The sequence below is a fragment of the Tinamus guttatus genome, unplaced genomic scaffold (assembly GCF_059628265.1).
Source record: "Tinamus guttatus ecotype Peru unplaced genomic scaffold, ASM5962826v1 Tinamus_guttatus_pri_ptg000383l, whole genome shotgun sequence".
Lineage (NCBI taxonomy): Eukaryota > Metazoa > Chordata > Aves > Tinamiformes > Tinamidae > Tinamus > Tinamus guttatus.
Window position 1 is genome coordinate 3444683 of NW_028288917.1, and position 25034 is coordinate 3469716.

At 39.7% G+C, this 25034-nt stretch overlaps 1 protein-coding gene across 13 annotated transcripts in view; it reads left to right on the forward strand.

Annotated features, from left to right (window-relative positions):
• DLGAP2 (DLG associated protein 2) overlaps positions 1–25034 on the forward strand; it is a 432244-nt gene that overhangs the window by 293979 nt on the left and 113231 nt on the right. The gene's annotated exons all lie outside the window — the stretch shown is intronic.

Below are 25034 nucleotides of genomic sequence, written 5' to 3' on the forward strand. Positions count from 1 at the left end.
AAAAGAATTTTGGAAACACTTGAGTTTTTTAAAATCTGCATAATAAAAAGTATCAAGATAGATTAGTATTCTTGAAATGTACACTTATCTCTTAGTGCTGAGAGACTAAATGGTACTATAGCTCTTCAGATATAGTGAAAAAAACAGAAAAGACATATAAATACATGCACACAGAGATAAGCTCTAGTGATTTCAGAAAGACTCCAGAACTACAGTTTTGCCCTGTGGCTACTGCTGTTTGAGGGCATCGTTTTTCCCTTACTCATCAAATTGAAACCTCTCACAGCAACTTTCACTCCTACAGAGCTCTCTGTTCAGAAAGAAACTAAACACTAAACTTTGGGTTATGTACAATTGAAAAACTATGTGTGCTTGTGGACCTTCGCCTGGAACTTGGAGCTTTTCAAGCAGTGTAGAATTAGATATGCTTTTGGAAATTATGGAATGACATATGAATATCTACCTGTGTGTCCTAGCGCGAATTGTTCTTGTTTCTAAAGGCATTCTGTTTTTGGATTTATCCACGTTTTTCTAGGGTTATCACTCAAGCTTCAACAAAAGCCAGAACAGTATACTCTGAAAGAGTTGTTGCAGTAGTTTGAGCTGAATCATTTATTAATTTGACAACCCCCAACCAGCTTTCAGCACTGGAATGTGAGCTCAGTAACTCAAAGTTGTTTCATATTTTTAGTACTTACTGTAGTACTTTAGTACTTTAGTCATCCGTTTGAACACTTCAATATTCCTGTTTTGAAGTATCATATGCCCTTGCAGAAGGATCAGGTCAGTAATGTAATTTTTCTGTGTTATTTCTGGTGTTACAGTAAAATCTTCATTTGTTCAAATATTACAGTTGTTCTCTTCACCATTTGAAATTTCTCTTAATAAAAAGCATTGCTGCAGCAGAAGGATGATGGAAAGTGCTATTTTTCTAGACAAATTCTGCATTAAGTGAAGGTCATTGTAACAATATTGAATTGAGGAGATCCGTGTCAGTTTATGCACACCAGCTTGGCTAACAGTCAACATTTTCACGAACTGATGATGAGAGCACTGCATGGTCATGAGAAAGAGCTGGCTCTCTCCTACTTTGTTGCCAGACAGAAAAAGCCAGCTGAATAACAGTAGTACAAGATATCTGAGGAATATAATGAAGGCTATTACCTGCCCAGCATTGCCAATTTTATTATCCAAGAGTTATCACAGTTCCTCCCTTCCAGAAGCATCATTTGTGTTGTTGCTGATAGTATGTATTTCAATTGCAGTAGCTCTGCCTGACCCTGGTAGAAAATCATCCTTTGTGTTCAGGGGACAGCAAAATAAGGGGAAAAAAAGCACATTTTTTTTAGTTGTTTAATAACTTCTGTATCCTACACTAGACAAACTTTGGCAAAAAAAAAAAGAATAAATAAAAAAATGTGTAAATTCTCATATCCACTGTCTTTTGTTTCAGTTGTACAAAAGATACACTGAAAGTTTACACTGTACACTGGTCTTTCGGGATCTTGATCAGACCTTTGGGTATAAGTAATAACTCTTAAGTGTGTCCTCTAGAGATTAAATTAAAGCTCTTCATGTAATACTATGCAGTTAATGGGAAATATATCTTCACACAGCTTTTGAAGCTGTTATTCATGATAAATCAATCAGAAGACTGCATCAGAGAAAGAAGTTGTATGCGATATGTTTGTGTTTTGTCGGTCTTAATATGCTTTATACATGCATTATTGATGGGGAAAAAAGTAAAGATGTTTTAGATAAGTGCACTTTTTTTTTCCTTTAAAATGTCACAATTGCTTTAATCTTTTTAGATTTCCAATTTTACAGGAAGTCTGAGTGTAAGCTGAAGATACGTTATTAAATAATTGACAGGTCATATGAGATCTGATGCTGGGTTATGAACACCTCTTCAAAACTGAAATGCTGCTCTTCCACTGAAATAAACAGGGAATTGCACACAAAGTGCAGAAAGAAGAGTGAAGGGAAAGGGATTTTTGTAGAAACATGCCCTTTATTTTGAAACCCTACAGATTTGCAGACTTCATTTAATTTCTTTCTGCTTCAAGATTAGATAAATTCCAAGATAGCCCTGAATTTATTATATTTGTTTTCATAATGCACTTTGAATTCTCCAGACATTCTAGAGGTTCCCTATTTGGACTTTAGCCAGAGAGACTGTTAGGTAGGGAACAAGGGTGAAATATTTTTGTGTTGTATTAAAATCAATGGGGTGACTTTGCTTTGACTTCAGTGAAACAGAATTTACTGCTTGTCCTCCTGAGTGTTTTGTGCAGCATGTGCAGCATGGTCCTGATCCTCAGTCATAATTTCCCATAACCTGTTCCTGACTTTTGTAGAATTCAAAAGATTGATTTTCACCCTTTTTTTTTCTAGTCTTTTTATATAGTCTTCAGAGAGAAATTACTTCTACAGAGTGTGAGGAGGAATAAAGCCATTAACTGGAAATATGAGGAGGAGAAAAATAAATACATGGGGGGAGTCTAGATACTTTCCTCAATTGCAGTAAAAATCATAGAAAAAGTTACAGCCTTCATTTATAAGGTTTCTCCTTATCTATCTCTTTTTTTTTTTAATTCCTTTGAAATAAATCCTAAGAACTCACACATAAAATATAGTGGAAGTGTCTCAGAATGAGTTGAGAAGTTGGGCCATCGTGGTGTATCCAAGACCCCCTTGCTCCCCACCTTTTTAACTGGCAAACTGAGATACTTAATATTGCCTGTTCCTGGCTGGCAGCCAGTTTTTAATCAATGATGTCAATATAGTACTTGTTCCTGTCTTCTCATTTTCCCCAGTTTCTGATGTGACAGCTTATCAAATGCCTGGGTGAAATACAGACAGATTGCTTTCATCACCTTTCTATCATCTATTTTCTTGGTCACCTGTTCAAATAACTTGCTTGCATTTGTCTAGCAAATAAATCTTTGTTGGAATTTGGGATTTTTTTTCTGCCTGTCATCCTCTAAGCAGTACACCCTGTTTTCCCTAATGATTAATATGAGTGTTTTGTACTGAGAATAGGTCTAACGGGTTTCTAGCTGCCTTTCTCACTCCTGCTCCTTTTTTGAATAGAGTGGCTAGTATAGTTAACCCTTTGCAAGCTGCTGGTCTTTGAGACCACAGGCTTCAGCCTGTGGCACTTAACTTCTGGAGGTCCAGAGGGATTACAGTGTAAGATCATGAAAAAGCAAAGAAAAAAAAAAATCTGTTCAAGTCTACTGATGCGCTTTTAAGCTGACATATCACCTGCTTGTAGCTTGTCCAGGGAGAGTCTGGGGACCTCCTGCTTGCAATTTCAATCTGTTAACTGTGTTACTCAGCTGATTGCACACTGCTGGGCTTTGTAAGCATAACCGAGAGAAATCAAATGCTAGGCTCTCCTTTTGAAAAGTTTAAGTAAATAATAAAGACCAAAGGCAGGGCTATTTCCTAGGGTGGTGATTTGGGCTGTCAATCTTCTGTATGCCACTAGATGCAGGGGCTGATTCTTCTCAAATGGCAACCCTCAGCATGGCAAACCCTCCACTCTGCAGGTGTTCACTATGAGACCTGCGCAACCACCTCTGGACTGGAGATGGTCAGTTTGTCTGAGGCTGGTCAGTTCGTCTGTGCTGGGGGATTCAGAGAGGGAGATGGAAAGAGTATATGATGCTGCCAACCAGCTCCCAGTTGTTGAGGATGAAGGTTTCTGCCTTTGCATGGAAGTGGCTGTGGGAGTGTGCTTGGTGAGGAGCCTGACGTTGTTGGTGTGAGTTGTCAGGGGTTTCTGTAGAAAATCAAGCCTTCATGGAAATTCAAAGAGGAATCAGGCACTAGGCTGATGAACTTGAGACTAGGAGGGCACAGATGGGTGTCAGATGTCTAGTGACCCACTGATCACTTTCCAAAAGTATAATCGTTTGAGTATAGACACCAGGCGAGTTTTATGACCAAACAAGAAGCTAGTAGTGAAGAGCAGAAGATGCTGTATAATTTCTGAATCTCTCTTAGCATCTGATTACATTAATTTCCATACTTACTTGCCTTAATCTTGCATATAATTGCTAAAATCTAGGTCCCACCAAGCGGCACACAGAATGATACTCATCAAATTAAACAGAATTCATACTCAATTGTTTCATTGGTATGACTGACATTTTATTGACTAACGACTTCAAGGACTTTTTTCTGATAAGTGTTTGCTTCAATCAAGTAAGACTAAGCTAAGCAAAAATCTGGAAAGTTCACTGTTAGCTTAATGCAGGACTTGGGTAAAACTCCCTAGTGCTGAAATACTGCCTATTATCCCACGCAAGGACAGCAGGACATGTAACCTCCTTAGGTAAGGATCCATAACAATGAAGACTTAGTATTATTTCTTTGACATTATGCAAATACATACATTGTACTAATGAAAGGTATGACTTTAAAATTAATTCTATAATACAGTTCAAGTATGTGGATCATAAAATAACTCCCATAGCATAGAGTCACCAATCAGAATGAATCTGTTAATTTCCACCCTTTTGTAAGTCGAGAACAAGATTTTTTTCTATTATTTTATCCTTTGATTATCCCTCTATTTCAACTTGTAGAGAAGGACAAAATTTAATATTTCTCCTTAGATTTTAATTTAAATACAGATATGGGGTATCTTAATTAATCATCAATGCATATGACTAAACTGTAGGATACCCACTGAACGAATTAAAAGATAGCTAGCACCATTAAAGCAACTTGGCAGTACATAATAGGTACAGTACAGGGAAAGAAGAAATGGTCATTGGCCCACAGGGAGATTGGAGAGTCAATGGTCACGAGATAAGATGCTCAGTGTCTTGTCCAGTCACTGCGTCCCGGGTTGCCAAACCTGTCCCCAGAGAAGATGAGAGTTGGAGGTTCTGTTTTTAAACTGAGTGCACTACATTCCTGTAAGTAATTTAATGTAATTTATGTTTAAAAAGGAATAGCTAGAAGCTACATATTTTTTCATTATAAAACTTTGTGAATTGAAATATCTGGATAGACCAAAGCCTACCACCTATGTCCAGATCCTGAGCTGTGTCACAACCTGTGTAAATCCAAACCATTTGTTGTTTCAATGCTGGAGCTAAAATCTCCCTATATTCCTGTGGGAGTTGGCAATAATCTTTTTAAAAGCTTTAAAAAGTTGGGAGACAGAGACAGTAAGAAGGGCAAAGGGATTAAATTCCCTGTGCACATTTTGTTTTTAAGTAAGAACTCTGCACTGCTCTGGTGTCCCTAGATGTAGTCAGTGAAAAAAGTGAAGTGACCTTCACATATTTGCACATGTTGCTCCTGTGTCACTTTAGCATGACAAGATTTACTGTAGCGCTGAAGGATAAAACTGAGCAGCATCTTCCATAGCTAATTAATGATAAGCATTTCCTCTGCAAATTCTCCCTGTTTTACAGAGGCAGGAAGGATTCTGTAGAAATCTACTTGCTATATAAATATCATAGAATCACAGAATGCTTAAGGTTGTGGCGCTTCCAGAAGACAGGCCGCGCACGGCCCGGGCCGGGCCTCCGCGCAGCAGCGCGTCGCCATTCGGGAAGAAACGAAATAAGGAAAGCGGGAGCACGGGCTCCTCGCCATGGCAACCAGCGGGGCCCTGCGTGGGAGCAGGAGCCAGCCGCAGCGCGGGAACGCGCGGGAGAGGCTCAGAAAATGTGTCCGCTGTCAGCCTTGGGCTCGCCGTAGCCCTTTTAGAGCTGCATGTTAAAATTCTGTTTCAATATGTTAGGTATCTTTTTTGTAGTTTGTGCCACCTGGAAGCAGGACATGGGGCTGATTAGGGCTGGAGGATGCAAGGCTGTGTCCGGCGGCAGCACCCAGGCTGGCCCTGCCTTGCTCTGCCTTGGCTCTTCCCAGTGCTGCCAACCAGCCCTTCATCCCAAAGGCCTCCGTGGCAGCTCTCAAAACCGAGCTAAAATAGCAGCTGGTACCACAAATGCCTGCACAGTGTTCAGCTCTGCGCCGGCCTTCAGGTTTACCCCTTTAGCTCTATGGCAGCAAATAAAGTGCGCCCTTCCCTCTCAGTACTGGAGCACAGATCTTGTCCAAAATAGAAAGGAGAAGGCTCTGAAACATGGCCACGTGTTGCCCGGTAAGGAGCTAGGTGGGAAGGTGCAGGCCCTTGGGAGCAAGCAGGCTTCAGCTAAACCCTGTGGAAGAAATTGGAACTATGGTTTTGCCCTTGCCCTGCTGCTCTTTCTTGGTAAGTGTCTAGAAAAAAAATCTTTGGGAGCAGGTTGACTCCATGGTGGCGTAAATATGGGCTATTCTTCATCTTCATCTTGCCCTCTTGTTAAAGAGCAGACCTTTCAGAATGAGCAGCTGGAAGGGGCCAGTTTGCCACGCTTGTGGTGCAGTGACTTGGGGAAGGACAGCTTGTAACCAAATGTACTACCAGCTATTTTTTCTTACTCTAGAGAAGTGCTTTTATAGAGTTTCTCGTATGTTTCTTTCTTAATAAAGTTCTTAGTGGGATTAAATGTATTCTGCTTCCTGCAGGAGAAGGGGCCAAATTTCACGGCCCATAGCTCCACTATATGCAGACATTTTGGCATCTAATGGGTCATTCTGCCTGCTAAAGAATACTAAGAATTCCTCTAGATTGTTTTTGCTACATTTTGGTACCGTATGAGAGTTAGAAACATTATATATGCTCTTTTCCATAGCCAATTTTCAAAATATATTGTAACTAGAATTTCGGAAGTAATTTTTTTAAAACTCCATTTTACAGTATTAGTGATATTTTCTGGTTTCTTCAATGATCTTTCCAGCATTTTTTTTCTTCTTCTCCTTTTCCTTTTTCTTCTCCTCTTTTTAATTGTATCAATGCACTATATAGAGTGCTTATGAACTTACCAGCACTGTGGCACGTCCTGACCGGTGCTGGATCAGGAGATAGGAAGCTGTTGAGAAAACTAATGCCAGGAGGAGAAGAAAAAATTTCTCTTGGTTATTAGGGATGAATTGGCTGTAAATGCCTTTGCAGAATGCTTTCTTATCAGATGAACAGGTCAGTTTGACAGATGAATGCCATAGCCACTAGATTAGAAAGACACACTTTTCACGGGTTGCTGGACACTTAATTATTTAAACAAGATGGAACTGTTCCAACTGGAGGGAAAATAACTTCAGCCTGGTGGTTATGGAACTCAGCTGTCACTGAGATATGTGGAGTCGAGTCCCTGCATCAAAGCAAGCAGAGTATGGACACTAAGTTGGGCACCCGATCATTTTCCTTTGGCTATTCTCTAATAACAGTGTTTCCATCTCATGTTCCTCATGACAAATTATGAAATATCTGGGTTTAGTTCCAATGAAGATTAAAATTATGGCCCAAAACACGTTTTCAAAATACTTTTATGAGAAAGCGGAGGCTAACTAACCAAACTCTCTGAAATAATACTGAGAAACAGTTCAGGGTGAGATTTTTTTCCCCACTGAATATACAAATTGTGGTGGATTGAATCCATTGAAATTTTAAGTGGAGTATGAGTGGAGTATGAGAGAGATGTGTGTGTGTGAAAGCAAAGAAAGATGTTGTGGAGAGACTAGTCAGAAACATCACTTTACTGATGTCGTTGTCAAAAAGTTGTTTGGGAATGTTTCTTTTTTTCTTTTTTTTTTTTTCTTTTTAATTTTAGAGATATGTCCTCATAGCTGAGAAACAACTATAGCACCTTTCCTCTTGGCATACATTGAATAGCTTTGCTGTTCTACCATTCCTGGTGTGGGAGGTGCTCTCTCTTAGATGATCTACTGCATTTGAATTCAGTTAAGGTCTTTTCTGCAATTCTGGGGCTCCTGTGGACTCCCAGGCATGATTACAGCCTGCTTGGGACAGCGGAAGCAGCACTCAGTGTGATCTGCCAGTACCACCAAGGAGTATTCAAACATGTAGCTTCACAGTTTCCTGTTACTTTTCTGCATGTGGCAAGATACATTCTTAATATAGCCATTTTATATTGCTGTGCCATTTCGGTCACATTTAGGCTATGTGTGTTACAGACTGGCTGTGACAGGTATGTGGCATAACATAACTTCTTGAAAGTATTTCTAATATTATTTATTGGGAAAAATATCTAGACAACATATAATCAGGGAGGAGCTTTAGAGATGTGCGCAATAGGAAGCTAGAGATGTGGAGTCTTTTCCTTCGCTTAGAGTGAGGACCACGTGCAACTCCATTGACTCAGCAAGATATTTTTGCGTTCTAACATGGATTTGAGCCTTCAAGACATAGTTTATGTGTGTTATCCCCATATGGTTCCTGGAAAAGGCTGTGATGGGTGCTTGGCAAAGATGTGTGCAAAGGCTTGAAACCGCTTCAAAGGATAGTTACTCTTTGAAGTAGTCAGCCAAGACTAATCGTCATATCGAAATTCAAGGTAATAAATTGAAGTCATCATTTGGATGCTGCATCCAGATAATAACTGTTCAGAACCAGACTTTCTCCATATGTCTACACTATTTTAATGTCTGTGAAAGTCACATCCTTACTGAACCTAATGTACACATTCTGAACCACTGTTACACTGTTTTTTGCAAGTACTGGTTGTAGAGCAGCCCTGGTAGACTGGATCTCCGTGTGGCTCTCTCAGTAGGCCTGTTTTGTTCCCTATGCTGAGTGGTTTACAACTGCAGCAATGCAGCTGGAAATACCTGCTGGTAGCTGGCTGCAATATAAACCAAACCTCTGCGTGAAGCTGACACTCAGTTGCAGGCTCTGGGTCTAAAAGAGTCTTTTCTAGGTAGACACAAGCTTGCTCTGTCCTACTCCAGGGCAATGAAAGCTGCATAAATGTGGCTAACACCATGTGGCTTACACCTCCTTCGCAATGGGCTTATTAGGTCAAGCTCATCACCATGCTAATTGCTTTTCCTGTTGTACAAACATAAGCCATGTAGGATGGCAAGTAAACACATGTCGGCTTATAAATAGCTACTCAGACACTGAATGAGCCCAGACAAGGAAACACTTGTGGTGCAAATGGGAGTAAGACACAGCAGCTTCTTGAGCTCAAGTGTTTCCTCTGCATTTCCTATAAAAGCCCAAATACTGTGTGTCTCAAATGGAATGTGAAAGGGATTTGGGATACTGAATTAGCTTAACTGAATTTTATTATGATTCTTTTTCATCTGAATGGTAAGCATCCCAAATCACAGGTTTCTATTTGATATAAAAGAACAAGAATAAATCCTTAAGCCTGAAAGAGAGAAATAACTAAAAACTATGAGTCTATGAAGAGCAACTGACCTAAAGGTTCAGTCATCAACAGTTCTTATGTGTTCATCACTTATTTCAGTAAACTGATAGGATGTGAACATTAACAAGACCTGGCTACTCAAGTAGCTTGTTATATGACTTCAAGCAAGACAGTTTCCCTACTGTTTCCTATTCATAAAATGTGAATAATGACCCTAAATTTCCTAGCGCTTTGAGATGTGGTGATGAAAAGAGAGAATATGAGAGTATTATTATATTCAACTTCTTGGTTATATTTACTATATTTATTATATTTACTTCTTGGTTCACAGAACCACTGTTGCATTGTTGCTGGATAATATTTGATGTATTACAAATATTAAGAAAGGAAAATTTATGGATATCTTAGTCTGGCAGCTCAGTGCAGAAACGTAAGAGTAGAGTTCAAGAGAATAGATTAAACAGGTGAAAGTGGCCGACTTTGTGCACAGGGAGAATCTACACCACTTCAGGATACAAAGTCAGGGACAAAATATTTGATGCTCAGGATACAGTAGAGCTTGTAATATTGATGCTGATGGGCAGCTGACTGAAGATCTGAAATCTGAATCTTTGGACTTCTGCCTATGTTAATAGGGTCAGCTGTAGGCATATATAGGTATATATTTATATATACACATATATGTAGGTACATACGAAAAAAATCAAACCAAATAGAGTATCTAGGTCCTTTTTTAAATCTAGACCTGAGGGGGACTCCTCTAAGTTTTTAACACAAAGTCTGCCAAAAGGAGTTCTTCAGTTGTAGTAGCTCACGTTTATACTAGTGCTCTAACAAGGACATGAACCATACATATTTCTGTTCAGGACGTTATAAATTATAAGCAAATATGAAGTACATAAGAGTCATACAAACGTATATGAAGTTGTGTACAGACATGAAGCAGAGGGTGCTTTACAGCTGTACAAAAGTAGACTATCACAAAGAAAGTTTTGGAGACTCTTTTACTCTTTCTGGCTTTCAGTTTTGTATTTTTATTAGCAAAGAAAATGCAAGAAGGAAAAGCAGGAAAGAAGTGGAAGATATTTTTAGAACACTATGTAATTTAGCACAGATTACCTTTATCTCATATTTTTCACAGGCCAAAGGATTAATTTTCTGTGAAAGGAATAAAAAAAAAATCTAATGCAGGTTGGGAGGGGAAAGGGAGAACTGCTTGGTTCCCTTAGTGATATTTTGGTAACAGCTGCAACACAGCTGAGTGCCTCTAAATGAAGTTGGGAAAAGTGACACCATTAATGGTAAAGTATTTATCTTATGTTGCTCTCCAGACTCGGAATATTATCTAAGTGCTTTGTGCCAAATGTAGTAAAATGGCCAGGATTCTCATTACAGGAAACATAAATTGCTGAAGGCAAGTATATTGTCAGAGAAACTGTCAACGTGGTAATCATGCACTCCTGTCACTAAATTGCATAAAAATACATGTATTTATGAACAGGCTAGCCCTCTAGAACATTAACTGGTGGGATAATTGGAAGGGTCTCCCCTTGGAGCCTTTTTTTTCTGGCCTTTTTTTTTTTTTTTTTTACTCCTCTGTAGCCCATAGAGATCAGATATTACCCTTTATTTGAAAAGGATTATGGATAGGTCAGGATGCCACTATTTGCCTGTTCACAGTCAGACACTTGTAATAGTATCATCTTATGAATTACAAAATCATTTGAGCAATAAGTTAATTTTCAGTTCAAGGGTAATGAAAATCAGTCAATATATGTTGAGTCTTTGTTAAAAAGTAAAGTTATCTGGTTCTACTCATGGCACATGTTTTTCTTATACATTAATCTTTTAAAACGCTTTGGGTGATAGTCATCAAAGAAGTACTGGCTAATAATGATTTAGCAGTTTAATAGTAACAAGTAGCTACTTTCACACATGTGGAACTTCAAAAGTAATTTATTATGAAAATCATTACATATCAGTATTTTATAAAGCAGCATTCATGCACTTCGAATAACTCATGGTTTCGTATCTCCAGCATCAATATTGCCTAACCAAAAGACAGACTCAACTCATCTGTTGATTAACATCATACCATTTGTGAATTTTAGGGCTGTCTGCAAAAGAGCATGATGCAATCATCAACTCTTAAAATGCATCAGATATAAATTTCCCCAGTGGAAAGTCTGGAAATGACAATGCTATAGATCCAAATGAAAACTCACCTGCATACAGGAGAACTGTTAGCCACCAGCGGGACAGCATGAGAAGTGGGTAGCCCGGAGAGAGCTCTTAACCACCCATGTCTTGGGTGGCTTCAGGACATGCTCAGCCTACGGCACGTGCTGCATGGCGCAGGTGACGCGGGGCTGTGCTGAGCTGTGCTGCAGCCTGCGCTCCTGGGCTTGCAGGGGGCACCTGCCCAGCTAGAAGCGGGTTGGCAGCGTCAGTGGGTTGGTGAGGGGCTGCGCCAGAGTGCAAGGTTCAGCACGGAGCTGGCATGGCCAGGGGCTTGTAACCTGCCAAAGCTACATGGGAGCTGAGGGGTATAAGCACTACCAGGTATCTGCACAGAAAAACACGTCTCAAACAGATACAAACTGTTCAATCTGTTGGAACTCTTCAAAATGTGAACAGCAGGAAGCTATTTAGCATAGAAGAAAAGATTATTAATTAAAGACTGTGATAAACGGAGAATCACAAGGAATGGGCAGGGTCCTTCTATAACCAGCCTCAGGGGTCTGCAGAGGATATGGATAGGATGGGAAGAGAAAAGAGGGAAGATTGAACAGGAAGGGGGAGAAATGCACATTCTTCTTGGCTATTGTCAGTGAGCAACTTCTGTGTTATTCCAAATGTGTTCCTGGGAGCCAGGAAGAAATTTAACATAGGAGTGGAAAAACAGTGTCCATCCTCACCAAGAGGAGAGAGGAGAGGGACATACATAGAGGGAACCTACATGAGAGAACTTTGAAGTACTTTCGAGTCCTCTGGATGTTCAGTCCATCTGCATCCTGGAGTGACCTACTTTCCCTCACACTCTTTTTTTCTGTGCATGGATGGGAGCCAAAATATTCTCCGTGCCTGGATGGCAGCTATTTAAGAGGCAGCCCAAGAGACTCGGTTGGGTCATGCAGCCAAAGTCAGCCAGGACGCTAGAGCTGAGAAGGAAGAATGAGATTTTGAATATCAATTGAAAATGCAGGTTCTTATTTTTTGATTCATCTTTCTCTTTTGTAGCTTGATGTGCAATTTTGAAATCAGGAACATAATGTTTTAGGTAGAACTCATTTCATGATTAAAACGTCAAATACAGGTGTCTACACAAAAGCTAGATGTCCAATTTCTGAATATAGTCAATTAAGGTCTCGTTAGTGAAACCTGGACGATTCAGTCTTCCATACAGCACAGTCTCCGTTGACGGTGTTGAATAAATGTCCTCTGAGTATATGGCAGCCCGGGTGCCCAGCACACAGATAGGCACCTACCTTAAGAGTGTAGTTGTCAATCAAATCTCACCCATAGTATCTTCCCAAAGAATAAAGAAGTATGGTCCAATATTGGCAGTTGTATGCCTTTAAATAACATGTTGGGTTGGGTGGCTTAGTGCTATTTCTTGCCTTAACATTCCTGCACCTATGCCTTAGCTACTTATACACTAGTAAAGTAAACCTGGCCCGGAATGGTGCTGGCATGGTCCTATCTTTGTTCTAGAAAATGGATGAAAGAAAATGGATGCATTCATGGATGGACGCTTGCCTGCAGTCTATATACCGAGAGTGGCAGGGAACTGCTCATGTCCTTGAAAGCATCTGGTTTCCATATCATTGCTGGGAATGTTTTAAGACAGTGCACAGACAAAAAGATGATACAGAGCAATCTAACAATTTAGCCATATAGGTGCCAGTGTAGACAATTTAACCATTATACGCCAGAGCCTGGGCACTGTTTAATTGGCTGATGTAGTTAGAGCTCATATCTAACTTACTTTGTGTGCAGTGTCATAGACATTTAGCCTAAATAATATTACAATGCTGGGGGTAAAATGTAGTGATTTGGTTCTTCCTGAAGAATAAGCACAGTCTAGAGCTCAGGAGACAAACACACAAAGTGCTGACCCAAGAAATCAGGGGATAACGTTTCATGTTGCTTTGTTTCCACTTTCCCATACCTTATGATGGCTCAGTGTTGGTACCAAGGTGCAGCATTTCTCAGGATTTTCTGCACACAGAACAAATGGCATCAGAAGGCAAATGGTGCCATGGAAACAGAGTTTATATATTGACTTGGGCAGCATGGTACCTTAGTGTAGGACTAACCAAAGCATATATAATAATTACAGAAATATATTCTAAGTGTGCCTGCTTCTGACCTGAAAATAGAAGCTAATTCAATAAATTTATGCGTGCCTATTCCTACCCTTCCCTTACCCCCAGCCAAAAGTCTATCTCACAGGACACTGAAAAGAGAGACTGTAATTCTATAGAGCTGTGCCTATAGCTTTTTAGTGGTAACACATGTGTTTCTGTGTACTGGAATACATTCCCAAGTCTGATTTCTTCCTATTTTCTTTACTGGTAGAATTATTCAGTCAGCTTTGAATGTGTTCAAAATCTCTCAAATCATCAACTCCAGTGAAAACTGAAATTGTGACAGCACATAAAAGCAAAAAAAACAAACTTCAAATGATCCTATAAAGATAGTCTTGTGAAAGGAAAACATTTAGCTTTTATAGTAGAATATGTTACTGGTGAATAGCAACATGTTTTTAATACTTTGTGTTATCACCTTCTCTTTAAATGACTTCTAATTTAAATGAAAAGCATATTGTTCCCCTTGCTTCATTCTTCTGTTTGCTTTGAACGTGACTTATTTTTCCAAGCATTGCTGAAGTGCTGTAACTACCAGTAGATTTTGCTGTGTGTTGAGTTTAGTCTTTAAATTGTGTTGGGCCTGGTCTTTAAATTGCAGAGTCTTTATTACTGGGAGCATCTCTGCTGATATGTTTGAAAATCTCCATATCACTCTTCCGATCTATAAATAGCAGCCTATGAGTGAAATAAAATCCTGTATCCAAGAGAATTCAACAGAATTTAAAATTCTGTCCCTACTGATTTTGAATGAGGTGTCACAGGATGCTAGGATCCTAGAATATATCTGTTTTTGTATCTAGGACAGAAAAGTGGAAAACACAGCGCATGACTAATACTTTCCTTATATTATATTTTCTAACCAATATATTTATAACAACTCTATTTATGAGTCTGTAAGTGCAAGAGGGGCAGCTGGAGCGTCGAGGCGGCCCGAGGGCGCCCGCTGCCGCGGCCTCCTCGCTGCAGGAAGCAGCAAACGCAGCCCACCCGCGAGCCGGCCCGTCCCGCTCTCCATCCCCACTGCACAACTGCTCCCCGTGGGCCCATTGCGGCCGCTTCAGCCGGGAAGGCCAAATAAACTCAAAAATAAGAACTCAGAAGTTGTCTTGGAAGAGTACAGCTGTATTTAACCTTGCGGAGATGGAGTAGCTGAGGCAGAAAGACTATGACTTGCCCAAGATTTTCACATCAAACCTGCAGCAAAGACGGTGCAGGATCCGTGAGTTCCTGGCTCACAGTCTTCCCTCACTTGCCCAGCTGCTGCAACTTCACCAGTCTTTCATTTATTTATTTATTTATTTATTTGCAAAAAAGTTAACTTCACTTGTGGATTTCAGCTCATCTCCCCTTGAAAGCTCAGGACATGTGCTGGAAAGCCAGTCCTGTGGTGCTCAACTGTCTCTTGAAAATTGAAAAGAGGACATTGAACTCAGTTTTGCATAGTAAAATGAAATATTTATCACAGGAAATTTAAGGAAAGGGATGCTGAAATGTCATTTTTTTCTATTATGGGCTAGGAACAGAAAGGACAGATCAGATCTTCAGAGAATAGCTGAGGCAAACCCCATACTTCAATACTTAACCTTGCAATGCAAAAACCCTTCATTTATTTCATCAGACTATGCCCCATTGCTATTCAACCCTTTGGCTCCACTGACCTTCATCTACAAGAACCATGCTTCAGGTTTCCTTTCTGTTGTTTTTCCTTTCATTATTTTTTCAGGATTGTAGGTGCACCTTTTTTTTTTTTCAGATTCAAAAGCAGTTCTTAGGAAGGAAGATCTTTGCAAAGCGAATTCTTATGTAGCTTTTTCCACACTATGATTCTGTCTCTACGGGTGATCTACATTAAAAATGAATATATACATATATATATATACAGAGAAATCTTCTCTCTATTACTAGCTGATAAAAGCTAAAACTTTCTGCAACTTCCAAGTGCACAGTTTGCAGCCCATGGTCTGCATAAAACTGCATATATGGGATATGTCGGGGGGTTTTTTCCCAGCTTTCTGGTTGCTCAAACTTACATAACTTAAGCCTTCATTTTTTAATCATTTCAAGTTTTCTATTAATGCTGTTCTCTTTCCTTTCTTTCCTTTCTTTCGGTCATTGCCATCATCTTGTTTTTGTTAGTTTGCTTGTTTGTTTCCTTTTTTTTTTTTTTAAGAGAGGTCTTTTATCATGAGTTGATCTTCTAGAACAACCTTCTCTCCTCTCCTGGATTACCCTTTATGAATTTCTATACCTTACAGAGCACCATTAACTTATTTTGTCTTGCCTTTAGGACTTTATAGTTTACCTTGCCCTTTTTTTCCCTGTCATCTGTAGTAAGGTAACATCCCAAGCCTTTTATCAAGGCACTTTTCCATTAAGCACCCTAGAAATGCCGAAAACCCTCTCCCTGTCACAACCATGTCACAGGCGGAATAGCCCGAGGGAGGCAGGATGCGAAGCCAGCAGAGCAGTGCTCAGAAAGTGAAAACCAAGTTCCAGATATTTCATTGGAGTGTGATCTGTGTGAATCATGAAGAGGAGTTATCAATAGGAATATCATAATAGGAGGGAGGAGGAGTACTAAAATGAAGATATGAAAAAAGGAGGTGAGTAAAAACAGTCTCTCAACTGACCCCATTTCCTCTTGCTTAGTTCGTTTTTAATGTGTGGTGATGGAAAGTTGCATGTAAATATTACTCCAAACCAGTAGTGACTCAGATTAAGGGATAGTCGGAAACATAATTTGAGATCAAAGAAAGCCTGACTAGAAAAGGGCTATTGTTTGTCTGGTGAGTCATTTCTAATGCAGAGTATTATCTCCACAGCCTGTTTTTCCATTGACTTAGCTACTTGGAAAACAAGTTCAGCAAAATTTTGAACTTTTGAAAAGTTGTCTTCTGTGTCTGTGTTTTTGTTTGTTTTCTCACAAAGTTGGCTTTGCATATAGAAAATAAGGCAGTTGGCATACCTGGAGACAGAGTCTCAGAACTTTGGCCATGCAGCAAACTCAATTCTATTTTTATTGCTCACGATTAAAAAAGCAGATGATAACATCACCTACTTTGTAACTCACACATAGCAATGCAAAAGCCACCAAAATCTAAATAAGGTCACATTCATTCAGTAAACAAGATTGTTGCCAATTGAAGAAAAGGCAAGTTCATTTTGGCCAAAAAGATTATTTTTTATGCCAAGTAGAAACTTAATAGAAACTTGAAACTTAATAATAAAAGTTTCTAATTTTTGTTAAGTCACATTTTTATCTTAAGCTTTTAAATCGATTACTGAGTTGGAAAGTCATGGCTGTTGTCTTCAGGAAGATTTTCAGCAAGAGGGAAGGGTAATAGGTAGTTTTTAAGTAGACAGCAAGACACATAAAACATGGCACACAAAGTAAGACCCTCTGCTCGTTAAGTCAGTCTGCATTCAGTTACATGTACTTCTACCCCCTGGATACCTGACTGTCCATTTGTCTTTTTCTTGACTGTGAAGAGAGATAGACATCACTGCACTCTGCTATGGTACACAGATATTTTTGTACACAGTAAAGAGATAAACTAGTATCTCACTTATGCAGTGAGTCATCAGGCATCAGATTCAGCTGATTAATGCCCAAAGAAGAATCATTTATAGCTTCTTTGGTTCTTAGACTTATCATTTTAAAAGACATCCTTACTGTATTCTGCATTCCTCTTTCTGTTTTCCTTCAGAAATCATCTTTTCCCCCCGCCCCCTGAGAAGAGGCATTTTCTTCCCTTTATTTTCCAAGGTACTACATTATTTAAAAGATACAAAACTATAACTTCAAGGATTAAAATTCATTTCAGGGAGGATTTTGACATCCTATTTAATTCCAAATCTGAAAAGCGACAAATTCAGAAGTCTTCAACCTTAACAGTTCTTCCATGATGTTGGGTAGTTTTGCTGGTCCCAAAGCTGCAGCTCCCACTTGGCTGGGTCACCGGATTGTGGCCACCGTCATAAGGAGCAGAGGGACATGGCCAATATGTTGGCCATAACATATGCCAAATAAATGTTTCCCCTGCTGAGTTCAGGTGAAGTTTTGTTGGGACCTGATGTCTACACAAAGTATTTCGACTCCAGTGTACTGGAACCATAAAATTTTGGATATTTTTCTGAGCAGTGTTAGTATTAGCAAGTTTCCTTTTTTGGTGCTGCCATGAAAAAGGCCTAACTCTATGTGTTTTTGATAGGTATGAACTATTTTTAGTGGCTCATGAACTAGCTTTTACCTTATACATACACTGTCCTTCTTAAATATTTTTCAAACAAATGTTGGCTTTTCACCCATTTCAACAATTCCAGTCAAAATAATATTTTGTTTTAATTTTCCTGATATTAACATTTTCTCACCAGCAGTATGTGCAAAACCAGCTACTGCAATAAACCTACCGACTTTCTGGGTACATTAGGATGTCATGTGTTGTACGGGATGCAGACTGATGAAACAAAAATGAGTATAAGTTCAATGAAGAGAAACAAAATAGAGGTTTGATAGCTGATGAGAATATCTGGTTTGTGTTTAGATAAATAAACACTGATATAAAAATGCAAAGAATGTTAATTACTTACAGGTTAATGAGGAAATTAATTAAGGCACAGCACAAGTACAAAGTAAGAATGCCTCTTGTTTTTCTCAGTAGATAATCCATAGCTTTAAAGTACTGAGAAAAGTCAAGCTTCAGACATGCAGGTCTTTTTATAAGACCTAAAGTAAAGGTGAGCTGTGAACTTATTGAGAAAAAAAGTTAACTTCAAAAAGGATCTACCAGGAATAATTTGGAACCACAGGAAAAATAATACATGTGTAAAAAAAATACATATATATTAAGGAAGTCAGTGAAGAAAGGAGCATCTGTGGTCCCAGGGATATAAATAGGCTTGATGTGTAATTAGGGTGATAAAAGACCCTTCCAATCTTATGACACGTTAGCTCCCTACTTTTTGACCTCCTGGCCAAGGAAGATGGATAAAACCAAACAAAATATATAATTTCTTGATGTGAATTATCAATAATAGAAGAAAAATAGTCTTGGCCTGAAATGTGGAGTCACAGTGCAAAAGACCATGACCCTAAGGATCAGGGAGACCATAACAGTGTCATGTATATACTCCACAGTTGGCTACTTTAGATATCCTACCTAGGAGGGGTTGTAGTTATCTATTCTAAATATGATGCTCCTCCTGGTATACTGTCTAGAGATTTTTCCAGTATCCATTTGGCAAACAACTGGTAATTTTCTACCATTATGACTCTGAAATTTATATATTATAGTCTGATCAGTCTTGGTATAAGGAAATTTTATTTTTCAGCCAAATACTTTCCTTTCCAGGGATGTATTGTATTCCTGTTAATTGTAGTCAAGTGGATGAAAGAAAAGCAGAGGGGGACAACCAAGGAAAGCATGAGTGGGTATCTGGGAAAGAGTCGCAGAGATTCTGTTCACGGTAACATTACGTTTCATACAATATAAACAGCAAAGTTCAATTCTACAAGACTTATTCACGGATTGTATTATTATGGACTGAAATGTGATATTTTTTATTCATGCTGCAACATGTTCTGTTTAGTCTTAGAAGCATCTTCAGGGCAATGCAGATTCATATAAATGGAAATAAATATATATGCAAATTAATCATGGCTCTTGGATTCAGTACAATTTGACAGTGCAGACATACATTGCCACTTAATTGGTAGACCACTTATAGAGTATCAACAGTAGGTTAGTGATTTCCAGAGGTCTTTTGTAGCTATCATCACAATGTTTATTTATCAGTTACATGAATAGAGTCATTATCTATGGAAGAGTTAATTTCTTGATCTTCCTGCTTGTTGCACTCAAATGTCTGTTTCTTTATTGTTTGTATTTTCTTTTTAATGTTTTTGCTCCTTCTTGATGTTATTATGTGTCACAAAAAAAAAAAAGAACAGGATGAAAAATTCTTTGTCTGTGGTGTTTCCAGATCAAGCTGCCCTAATTTTCATTTGGAGTTTCTTCTTGTCCTAGACTGTGCCCTTTCTTCATGCATTATTTTAAATGCTACCAATTTTACTACTAAGCAGTAGTAAATTGCTGTTGCTACTTGGTTGTAGAATAATTGTAATGCTAATTTTCCTATTACTTTCGTATTAAGTCTAGTATTGTATTTCAGGAGACCATGATCTGACTAATGCACAGATATAGAGGAGATGCTGTAAACTTGGAACATCCGAATTTACAGTCCAAAAGCCCAAGAGGAGCAAATGTCAGGAGAACTGACTGCAACAGGCAGCCTAAGCTCAGTTTCTCACAGATCATATTGGCTCCGTGTTGGCAGTTCTTAGTGATTCTTGTTCATTATTTATAACTTTCTATCAGAGTTTTGGGAAGAACTATATGCCCAAGTGAGAAAACTAAAGGAAAATAGCTGGCGAACTTACTTTAGAGGCTTCTGGGTCTGCCCAGGGCTGATTCCTTGGCCCAGAGCACCAAAGCAGATCGTGAAGCACCCTGCCACACTGTCCTGGACCATATCATCCTATCATCCCTGGGCATGCTTGCACTTCAGTCGAGGGTGATTTTAGTTGATTATTTCTGCAGATAAGTTGAGCTGTTTAGCTCCAGCATTCACAGCAACAAAGGTGCTGTGATCTTGGCTTCGTTGAAGGCCTTCCCCAGGACGCTGTGTGTGTTCTTAGTGGCTGAAACCCAAGTTGCTATTGCTTAGCAGCTGTCGCTTTCTAGCCAAATTAAGGCTATGTATGTTATGATCGTTCTTTAAGATATTCTTTTAATAGCGTCTCCAGCAGGTCGAGGGAGGTGATCCTGCCCCTCTACTCAGCCCTAGTGAGGCCGCATCTGGAGTATTGTGTCCAGTTCTGGGCTCCACAGTACAAGAGGGATGTGGAGGTGCTGGAGAGAGTCCAGCGCAGGGCTACAAGGATGATCAGGGGCCTGGAACATCTGCCCTATGAGGAGAGGCTGAGGGAGCTGGGCCTGTTCAGCCTGGAGAAGAGAAGGCTGGGAGGGGATCTAATCGGTGTCTATAAGTACCTCAAGGGAGGCAGTGAGGAGGATGGTGCTGGCCTCTTTTCACTGGTGGCCACCGACAGAACTAGAGGGAACGGCCACAAACTGAAGCACCAAAAGTTCCACAGGAACTTAAGGAAAATTTTCTTAACAGTGAGGGTGACAGAGCACTGGAACAGGCTGCCCAGAGAGGTTGTGGAGTCTCCTCTGGAGATTTTCAAAACCCATTTGGACGCAGTCCTGTGCCACGTGCTCTAGGTGACCCTGCGTGTGCAGGGGGGTTGGACTAGATGATCTCTAGAGGTCCCTTCCAACCTTAAGTGTTTTATGATTCTATGATTTGTGGAAAGACATATGATATGGAGCAAGTGTGGCTGTATGTGTGCCAGAGTGCAGGGCTTGGGGAGATGGACATAAGAAGCTAATGAACACATGGGAGAGCAGGAAATCTACAGAAATGAGCTTAACGACATAACATCCAGGAGTCCCTGCTTTCACTATTGTATTATGCAGTAAACCTTTGCCAATCAAATAATGTGAATTCTTGCATAATATTTAAAATCTGTCTACACAATTAAAGTATCCCACCTTTAGTATCTTCAGTTCCATTTTTTTCCAGAAGTGCCAAGCTTTAGTTGTTGATAATTCTCTAAAAACTTTAGAAAAAGGTCAATGGAGAGAAGACTCTCTTCTCCTATTTACATTTTATGAAACGAGCTGCAAAGCAATACTACAATTTATGCATTCAAGGCCTGCATGTGATGATAAGGCAGAATAAATGCAGAGGATATGCAGTTACTTGTCGTCTCTTGGGGGCTGAAAATTTGCTTGGTGTTAGACTGAAGAGAAAATAGTTTTTTACTATCACAGGAATTTTCAAGATTGCGATTTTTCAGAATTGCAACCATATCATAACAAATTTGAAAGTTCCTTTCTTATTTTTTTCCCTATGAGAAATAAGAGAGAGGCGTGGCAACTGGTGGCAGTATGGGAAACCTAAATACATTCTTCTGCTTTTTTATGATTTAAGTATGTCAGTTTACTAGACTTTTGAACAGCTGAATCAATCTCCCTAATGAATATTTACTCATTTAAACTAATTCGAACAACTGCAGGCAGGAAAAAAAAAATAAGTGCCAGAAGATCAAGATTCTTTTACTTCTGATAGCTCTACTTATTGATCCCTTAAGGAATAGGTCTCGTGAAAATTTCTCATGAAGTCCTAGAAGGTGGGATATGTAGCGTGAGGCAAGCCCAGGACATACGTTTTGAGTAAGGGATCGCTCTTGTGTGACAGTGCAGAGCACAGCCATTGGCACTGCAAGAGGTGATCGTACACACTGATGTCCTGGAGGAGATAATTTCACGCTTAAAACTACGGGAGCAGCACATAGCTTCAACCTGCTAAAAGCTTTTGGCACTAGAAAGTCGTTTCGATGCGGCTGATGTCATTTTGCTGTAATTAGTTTTAGCTGCTGCCACTTTCAGTCATGTTCTAACAATCATGTATAAAAATGTGGTGCATTTTCAGTCACTTTGGCATTTTTCTTTGCTCTTACTCAAAATAAAGTTTAACCAACTGAAGGTCCTGTGTGAACAGACTGCATAATTCTACTCAAATTAGCTTTTTGCTCCGAGTCCAGAGAATGAATCCGAAAAGTTGTATTACTGACAAAATAAAATCATTAGTAATCATTAAAGCAGCAGTCAAATGCAGGCGGCATTACAGCTGCATAAAAAATGGAACTGGAAGTCAAACATTACTACTAATCACTGCCATTGTCCTGAAAAAGCAGAAATTAAGCACTGATTTAAACCCATTTCAAAATCCATTACTGAGAGACCAAATTGCTAAAAGTGTGGAGGTCTTACTCATGGATTTCTATAGAACAAAAACAGCCTTGCATTTTGAAACACTCGCTAGTGTCCTTAAGAAATGCGAGACTGATAGGAACCAAGCGTAGGAACCATGTCCAATTACACAGGTGAGTAACGGTTGTGTGGAACAGGATTCCCAGTGCTGTCTTGCTGATGTGCCTTGATATGGTGACAAGCTGAGGAGCTGACAGGTCATTTTATTCCCCTTGCCCTTTCATTCGGAGACAACAAAGAGTAGGTGAAAGTTTTTTAGGGACGGGCACCTTTCCTCTGGGAATGGACAGACTTTGCTCATTCATTTTCAGCCAATGAGTTTTTCACCACCAGCCCAGGCTTGATTGAGCAATGGATCAGAAATGAAAATCTCAATATTCCATTTGCAGCTCCCTGACCTTTCTGCTGGCCCCATTCATGGCTTTGAATAAACAAAGAAGCCAGATGTGCCTAACAGCAATTACTTGTTTTTCTTTTGTAGTATGAGCTTCAAGACTCTTACATAACCCCTTTCTCTCCTTCCCCTGAAAAGGAATCCTTTAAAAGCAACCATAGCTAAGAAACTCCATGAATGTTTATAGCATCTTAGCAAATCGCAAATGTTTATGGATGTCCCAATTATTAAAGTAAGTTTGTGACAAGGACTGATGGCCATTGAAAGACATTGCACTGAAGGTAACACTGCTGTCCAAAAAGTAGTGGTAACGTTGACGATGGGTTAATGCTGTGTATGCTAAAGACCTGTGATTACCAGATCAAAGCAAAGGCCTTGCCCATCATTAACTTACTTTAGCTTAACAAGTTGCCATGTCTTCTGAGCCTTCATAACGGAACTTGCTTACGCTGTTATTTTATTAGCAAATACGAGCTAATCCCGGGTACGGTTACCCCTAGACTGTGGTTTGGCTAATCTGATTCACCTTAACAGGATAGTCCCACCAGAGTTGATACTCTGAAGCATGTCAAACCTTCAATATCTGATCAGGTGTCTAAGCCCATATCTTTAAACACATTTTTTTTCCTTGAATTTGCCAGCTGTGTGAGGTCCTACAAAGAGCAAGCTGGGTGTAATCCTGACCATGCATTGTCAGCAGGGCAGGAAAAGGCCAAGCTGACATCTGTCCAAAGTGCATCATATATTACAGATATGGGAATAGAAAGAGCCCAGGAAAATGTGTAACATCAGCGACTTTGGCTTTGCACGGGTATAGGGCTTTGCTCCTGTACAGATCTTAATAAGAAATTCAGCAGGCAAACACTGAAGAAGATCTCAAGATCTGAAACCTATCTATCTTCCTTATGTGACTCAGACAGGGCTAGCAATACCTAAATGTGGAAGAAATTTAGATTTGCCTCCAGTGTAGGTGCTACAAATGCAAATGCAGACAGGGAGGTAACCTGAAAAATAGCGTCTTTGCGGAGAGAGCAAAAACGTGCGTCCTCTTTCTCAATTTCTTTGAAGCTTATCACAACATTAAACCCGTCTTAATGTCATTTGGCTTTGAGCCCAGCGCTGAGGAAGGGGGAGCCCAGCCTGGCTGCCCAGCTCTCCGGGGCTCCTTGACGTGGGCTGTGCTTAAGCCACGGCTCCCTTTCTCTCCCCACTGGCGGTAGAAGACCAGGATGCCCCAGGCTCCCAGTTACCTCAGTGAAAAGCCCAGGAAACAAAACAAAAATTCATCTCTGTAAGTGAATTCATCTCTCTGAACCCAGCTAACTTGCGGATTAAGCCTCAATGCTGAGAAGTTGGCCAGGCATTTGTGTAAAATCCTCAGCTTTGCTTCTGCCCAGCTGCAATACGCAGCTCATCATTTTGTCTTCCAATTGCCCTGGCCATATGTGGAGCTGATTCTCCCTTGCCTTCAGTGCTGCCTGTGATGTAGGGAAAACCCAAGTAATCCCTCAGCTGTGCAGAGTGTAGTAACATGGCACAGCCAGCACACAGAAAGGTCTGCCTCAACCCCAGTAAAATTGGATTTAAAATATAAAGTGTCTGTGTATCCTAAATAATCACATAAATTCTTCCTGTATTACACAGTTTCTAAAGCAACCAGAGAGACCTGAGGAAGGTTGCATGCAGTGTGTAGTGTGCTGGAGGTGCACTAGTGAGAGCTCACTGCAAAGAGCCTGGTGTCTGTAAAGAGCAACCTTCCAAAAGCTGAAACTGTTTATGAGGAAAGAACAGTTCCAAACAAATTCCTGCTTTAAGGAAAAATAAAACAATGTTGGAGGACCCTGTTTTGACATTTTCAAAAGCTCTGTTTTCCAGCTTGAATTTCTGTTGCTTCACATTTCATGTAACTTGTTTTGAAAAAGATGATACTGAATGGAGTTATTAACCAGTGACATGTTACTTGCACCTCCTTTTTATTGTGGGTGAGGTTGGATATACAGGAGAGCGGGTAGGAAGAATAGAAAAATAATTAAATTTTGGGGGGAAGTGCTGAGAGGAAAAAATAACAGGGGAAAATAGTGATGGAAAAAAAGAGAGATATGGGAAAAGGGAATTATTTGCCTGA